The sequence below is a fragment of the Ammospiza nelsoni genome, chromosome 2 (genome assembly GCF_027579445.1).
Source record: "Ammospiza nelsoni isolate bAmmNel1 chromosome 2, bAmmNel1.pri, whole genome shotgun sequence".
NCBI classification, from domain to species: domain Eukaryota; kingdom Metazoa; phylum Chordata; class Aves; order Passeriformes; family Passerellidae; genus Ammospiza; species Ammospiza nelsoni.
In genome coordinates, this window is record NC_080634.1 from 41127054 (window position 1) to 41133729 (window position 6676).

Below are 6676 nucleotides of genomic sequence, written 5' to 3' on the forward strand. Positions count from 1 at the left end.
AACGAGGCCTTGAGGTGGCCTGCACAAATGTTTGGGAAGGATGAGGACCATCCTCCAGCATAGCTCCTGCCCCAGTGCCTGGGCTCTGCCTGAGGAGCCTTCCAGCTGCTCAGGGGCCACTTCCCCGCTCCAGCTCACGTGGGTGGTCCAGCTCAGTCCCTGCCTGACAACTTCCCGCTGTGACTTGCCCTGTCACACTGGCAAAAGTAGGGATTGTGAAACATGTGTCAAGGCAATTGGGAGCACAAAGGTGGTCTGCTCACAAGGTGCAAATGAAAACATTATTTTAAAAGATAGATGTTGCAAAATTCTTAATAAGATCAGAAGATTGTGTAAATAGCAGTGAGAGGAGCTCACATCACTGAGAAAATGAGCCAATTTTTCTTTATCCCACAACCTGCTGTGTGGACTGGGGTAGAAACCTTTCCAAGGAGAGTGAAGGAGAAATGGATAATCTTTTCCTACAGAAAACAGGAGAGTTTCTGTCTTGCTTCAGCACACATCAACTCACCTGCATAACTTTAAACATATTCCTAATGCTTAAGGTCTTTCCAAGCTGCCAAATCCTGGATCATCTTGCTCTATTAAAAAAAAAATAAGTTGGTTATTCATCAGCTACAAAATCTCCTACTCTACTTCTCACATAAACACCAGACCAAATATGAGCCTCCAACCAAGCAGCAAAGATGAAATTCTTTCTAGACTTGTAGTTAATGAACATCCTAAAGACTGCCATGCTTTGTCTTAGAATCTCCCTGTGGGGATGCTGCTACACAACTTCCCTGGTGGACATGATTAAAATCCAATGAAAATAATGGCAAAGACTTATTCAGGTCAGCTACTGTAATGTGAGAAAGTGTTGTTTATGTGTAAGCTCTTTTTCCCTTGTATGTGTTTCCCCCTTTTTAAATGCTCTTCAGTTTGGCCCCAACTGAATCACAGATCAAAGCATTTCGGCTTTTGAGACCAAATTGCAATTTATAATGTCTGTGGTTTGAGCTAATCTGTCTCTGTGTCATCTCATTTTAAATCAACAGAAAGCAGCACAAAATAACTCATTTTGGTATGCCCTGCTGAATGAGGATTTTAACTCAAGCATCCTGTTACCAGTTCTCTCCACAGGTAGATGGGGTTTTCTGCCTTTACCTGAGAGTGTTTTGTTCCTATTGTAGATATCAGTTTTGTAAACAACTTGTGTTCTACTGAGGTGAAACAACCACACCTCCAAACTTAAACTCAAGGTCTGGTTTGTCTCCCTTCTTCTGACTTTAACTGTATCAAATGGTAGCTTAATGCTGTAAATAGCCTTTCATTTTTAATTAAGACAGTCCTAATTTCAAACCCACTTGAACGATCTGGGTTTAAAAGTTCAATTCATGATTCATGCCACAGTCTTATTTATTCTCCACAGCAAAGACCATAGCAAACAGGCCAGTTCTAGTGGAAGCACTGCTCCCCAGCTCCCAATATCACTGCTGTGTGACTCCTTGCTTCGTGCTGATCCTGTTCCCCTGACAACAAAGGGGATGCACCAAAGCATCATGAGGATGAGTCAGGGTACAGCAGGGTACAGCCCCAGGGTACAGCACACACCAGCATGTCACTGGCACAGCTGAGTGCATCTCCATGGGCTCTCTGCTGGGCTATCACCATCCCTGCATCCCTGCCCATTTTGCTGTGTACCACTGTTTGTGAAGAGAAAATCCAATCTAATGTACTCATTTCCTATTCTGATTTCACTCTTCTAGCTGACCTTCCTCTCCTTTTTCTTGCAGCCTGGCAGACCCTCTCATGCTGTGCCTGGCTTAGTTGTCTCCCTATTCCTGCATCCCCCACCTTGAGCCCAAGGGAGAGAGAGGAGGGTGCATGCTGGATGGTGGCTGGAGCAGCCATGGGTGACTTTTATGTCATAATACCCTGGGAAAGTCAGAGACAGAGACATGGGTTCCTGGTGTTGAGACTACAGATTAGCTCTGTTGGAGCAGATCTCCTTGAGGAACGAGTAACACATGAAACTCCCACTAATGCCAACCTGGCTTTTGTTTGGTATTGCTTAACTTTGATGAATAATGGAAGAGTCCGGCCTGTGGTTCTTTTTATTTAACCACATCCCTCTTCAAAACAAAACCAACCAAAACCCAAGCAAACAAATACCCCTCCAGAGCAAGCTGATGTCTGACCTAAAGTGTGGCTCTACAGAATAAGGTGCACTGGAGAAAAATGAGCTTCATGTGCATGGCAGAGATGCTGTGTGTGGAGGGAAGAGCCACCTTTTGCAGCCAGGGCAAAAGTCCACACAGCTCAGTCCATGCTCAGTCTGGTCCATAACAGGAGTTCAAGTAAAGAGATAATAGCAAAGAGATAAAGCAAAGCCAAGATCTTCTTGGCCTGGAGGTTGTACCCAGAACATTACTTTCAGCAGCCCGTGGTAGATCTGTCCTTTATGAACTTGTCTGAACTATTGGCCTCCAATATCCATGCCACCAAGTCCCACAATTTAATTTTGTGTTGGATGAAAAAGTACACCAACTTGTTTGTTTTAAAGTTCAGGCTGGGCAATGGCATATCACAGATCAAATACAGTAAAAGCTAAAAGAACAAATGAGATTTTCAGAGCTATTATTTGCACTCACATTCTTAAAATATGACCCAATTTCTTTCCACATTGGTTGAATAAGTTAATACTGAGTGACAAAAATGACTGTTGTATATTTGAGTGTTCAGAGACCAAAGCCTGTTTAGGGCCTCAAAACTCCAGATGCTGCACTCCTGTTCTTGGGGAGTTTTGGGTGCAGGGGACAAGGGTTTCCAAGGATGAGGCCAAAGCAGGGCTGTCACCAGACCCCAATGCGATGAGGGGCAGATGCTGTAGAACAGCTTGTCTTTGGTCCCCATCATCTCCCCATTTAAGTTTGAATCAATTTTCTCCCACACCAGTGTAAAGTAGCCATCTTCTCCCAGTCAAGGGAACCAAGCCCATCCTGAAAGGACATGGGCCACTCTTGCTGCTGTAGTAATTTCCAGCGCCCAGCTTCCTCTGACAATGTGTCCTAAACCTCTCATGTTGCTGGTGAAACTCTGAATAGGAACATGATTGATAGCCTGAATGAGCTTCCCATGGAGAATGCACAAGCCTGCAGACAGAGCAGTGCTGCCTCCAGCTCTGCTGCTGGCTCATCCCCCAGAGAGAAACACCCACCTGGCTCTGCCCAGCTCTCCTGGTGGCACACAGCCTGCCTTCTGGGCTGTGCAAAACCCCAGGCCAGCCAGGATGCCCATCCTCCTGGGAGACAGTGAGGGTTTGTGTCACTGCACACGGGGTAGCTGAAGGGAGACGTGTTAGACCATGTCAGCAGTGCAGTGCTTTAAAAGTTGGGGTGTATCTTGGGGAGGGATCCAGTTCATCCAGTTCAGCAGGGGTAAGGGGGGAGCGTGGAGGAGGAAGGAGAGCAATGCTGTCAGGAAAGGATAGCTTACCTCTAAGCCTTTTTCACTGAAAAAGAGCAAACGGCACTCTGCCTGTCAGACAGAAACTGAAATAAACTCTGCAAGATGGAGAGATTCCTGGCATGGCTGAGCTCTGCAGGAGCACGTACCCCAGTCATCTTTCCAGATCTGTTGCCACAGGTTTACAGCCAGAATATAGAATTGCCTGAAAAGCAGCATTCCAAGAAAACAGAGTTAAAACAGCTCAAATGTGACAGGCCTAGCCCTACCCTGCAGAAGGCATTGGCAAAAATACCTCTTGATTTCTTCTTTGTGGTTTTCATTTTATAGTGTCCTGTTTTGCCCTCGAGTACCTATTGGTATCCCCTGTAAGGGGTGGGTAGCAGGGCCCAGTGCCCAGGAGAGGTACACACTGGCACAGTGAGTCAGAGGACCCTCCCAATGTGCCCAGAACCCACCACTGGGAGAAGCTAATGCTGGCTGGATTCAAGCAGTGGGCTGGGTAGCAGGAGGAGGTAACACCCACGAGTGACAGAATGGGGAGAGTATGACCAGACAATGGCCAAGGCTGGGTGGGGACACGTGTGCAACCCCAGAGATTGGGAAGTGAGGAGAAGACACCAAGAGAAGGATGGAAGAATGAAGAGGTGAGACAGCGGCAGAGACTGTGTGGTGGTGGCCTCTGATGAGGATGTGATGAGACATTTTCAAATGGTTATTGAGGAATGTTTGGAAGTAGAAAGTTTTTTAATTTCAAGTGTAATTTGAAATACTTTGCTTGGCTTTCAAGACCTTCTTCTTCTTCATGGCTTCATCAAGGTCAGGACCTGCCTGACCAGCCGTGGGCAACAGTGGCCTTCTATGATAGAATGATTACAGCAGTGGACAAGGAAAGGGCCAGAGGTGCCATCTACCTGGAATTCTGCACAGCCTTTGACACAGTCCCCCACAACATCCTCTCTCTGAACTGGAGAAGAAGGATTTGATTGGTGGACTGTTCAGTGGAGGAATTGGTTGGATGGTCACATCCAGAGGACAGTGGTCAAGACCTCAGAGTCCCAATGGACAGCATTGTCTCTCCATGGAGTTTGGACCTCCAAGTCGATTTGCCAAGGTGTATACTGAAGTAATTTTTTTCCTTTGGCTGAGTCCAGTCCTTGGAATATCTTCCATATTATTTAGTACAGTCCTGTAAAAGCTCCCCAGCATTTTGAAAGAAGCTGCATTTATGCTGGTATGCTTCAGCACATAAATATAATCATGATCAATATTAAAGAAATAACTTTGCAGGGTGCCTTGATGCAAGTTTTTTCCATTGAGGTAGTCTGCATGAGTTGTTCAGACTTACATATATTTGAGATTTTCTTCTTTTGTACCAGTTTGAGACAAAACAGTTTTACAGTATTTTAGTAATTTCTGCAGCAAAAGAAATGCTGTTCTTTCCAAGTCTACCTTGACTTGGCTGCAATATCCTGAGGAGAACGCTGTTTGTGCCTGTTAATAATTGCAGTTGTTCTGCTAATTGCAGATGGAGCACTTATCAATACAACGGCTTTGTGAGTTTTAATTCTGCTAAGCTTATTGACAGAATGGAATCTCTAAGCTCTTCAGGCTGCTCAGCCATTGTGAAAAATCAATTCCTTTGAAAAACATCCATCTTCTTTATTCCAACCAACTTCCTTTGCTCCTGGAGTTGCAAGAATGGTCCATTAGCCATCCAGCCCAGCGGAGCCCAGCAGGGAGTGCCGATACTTCTGGGAGAACATAACCCATTTTGGAGTGATGCCTGGCCTGCCAGGGCACAGGAATCATTGCCTCTGACAATACACAGCAAAGTGCATTTGGGAACTTGTGCTCTGCACCACTCGTTACTGACCTGTGATTCATCCTCTCCTGCTCTGAAAGAACCTATGACCTTTCTGTCTTTATTTTCTTCTTGCCATATCCTTGCAGAGACTGCTTTAAAGGGCACCAAACAAACTGGGTACTGCAATACCTGCAGCCTATGTCATGCTTTCTGAATTTCCCTTCCTTGCAGCCATGTGTGTCACCCTGTTGGATGATTTCATTTCAGGAGCACCTTGAGCTTTTCCTTGGGGACTGCAGATAATCCTCATGCCTGGGAGCCTGGGCAGCTCATGCTGCTCCTGACAGCAACTCTGCTGCTACATTTTATCATTTTATTGATGCAGCTCTGGAGCTGATGGCTTTATGAAAATTGTATTGCTTTTCTGCGCTGGGATGCAGTGAGCAGGAAGGATCTGTTTAATTTTAGGGTTTAAATCCAAGGGGGTGCTTTCCCTTTCAGGATGGGACAGATTAGGATTGCCTATTTTTGCTATCATAAATCCTAGCAGAAGGCTTGAGTGTGGCAGTCCCCTGCATCCCCTCCTTGTGCTCACCACCCTGCAGAGTGGCTGTGAGCTGTCTCTGTCCCTGCCTCAATTTCCCTATCTCTGAGCGGGAATTATTGTCCTGAAGAACCTTGGGACTTACTGATGAACATGCAGTTTAAGCCCTGCAGTGTGCTAGGGACCCTGCCTGTTCCCATGCTTCCAACTTCATTAGACAGCTCTGAAAGCGGCATTTATCATCTGTATTTCAACAATACGACCAGCTTCTCCAAAGCAAAGAACCCCTTATCCCATGTGTTATTTGAGCATGGTCTGCCTCCTGAAAAGTCTAGGAATCTCTTTAGTTTTGGCTGCAATACATCACTTTGAGCCATTTGCAGATCTTTCCCTGTGCTTCTCTTCCTCCCTGCAGGCACCAAGGAGTCCGTACAGCTCAGAAAGCCTCTGAAGGGACATGAAGTGTTCTGTCTGGTGTTGCATGGACCCTGTCACCAGTGCCTGGGTGGATTGCTGCTCCAAACCAGGCGCTGAGGCAAGGCCATAATGCTGGGATGTGGAGGATGCCTTTGAGCAGGAATCACTGCATGTGGTGCCCTGGAAGATGACATGTGTCCTGCTTGTCCCTGGCACCCATGCTGAGACACCAGAGGGGTCCCACACCCCTTCCATGTGTCACAGGGCAGGACAGAAGCCACAGAAGCAGCGAGGGAGCACAATGCAGGAAGCATTGCTAGGTCTATTTTTGGATTTTCACCAGAGGGTCAGTCACTATCAAGACATTTGACAGGCTCAGCAACAGGTCAGAGATTGAGCTACCATATCAGGATATGGTGGTTGAATGTCCTTCCCAAGCTGGAATACAGGCAGAGCTGCTG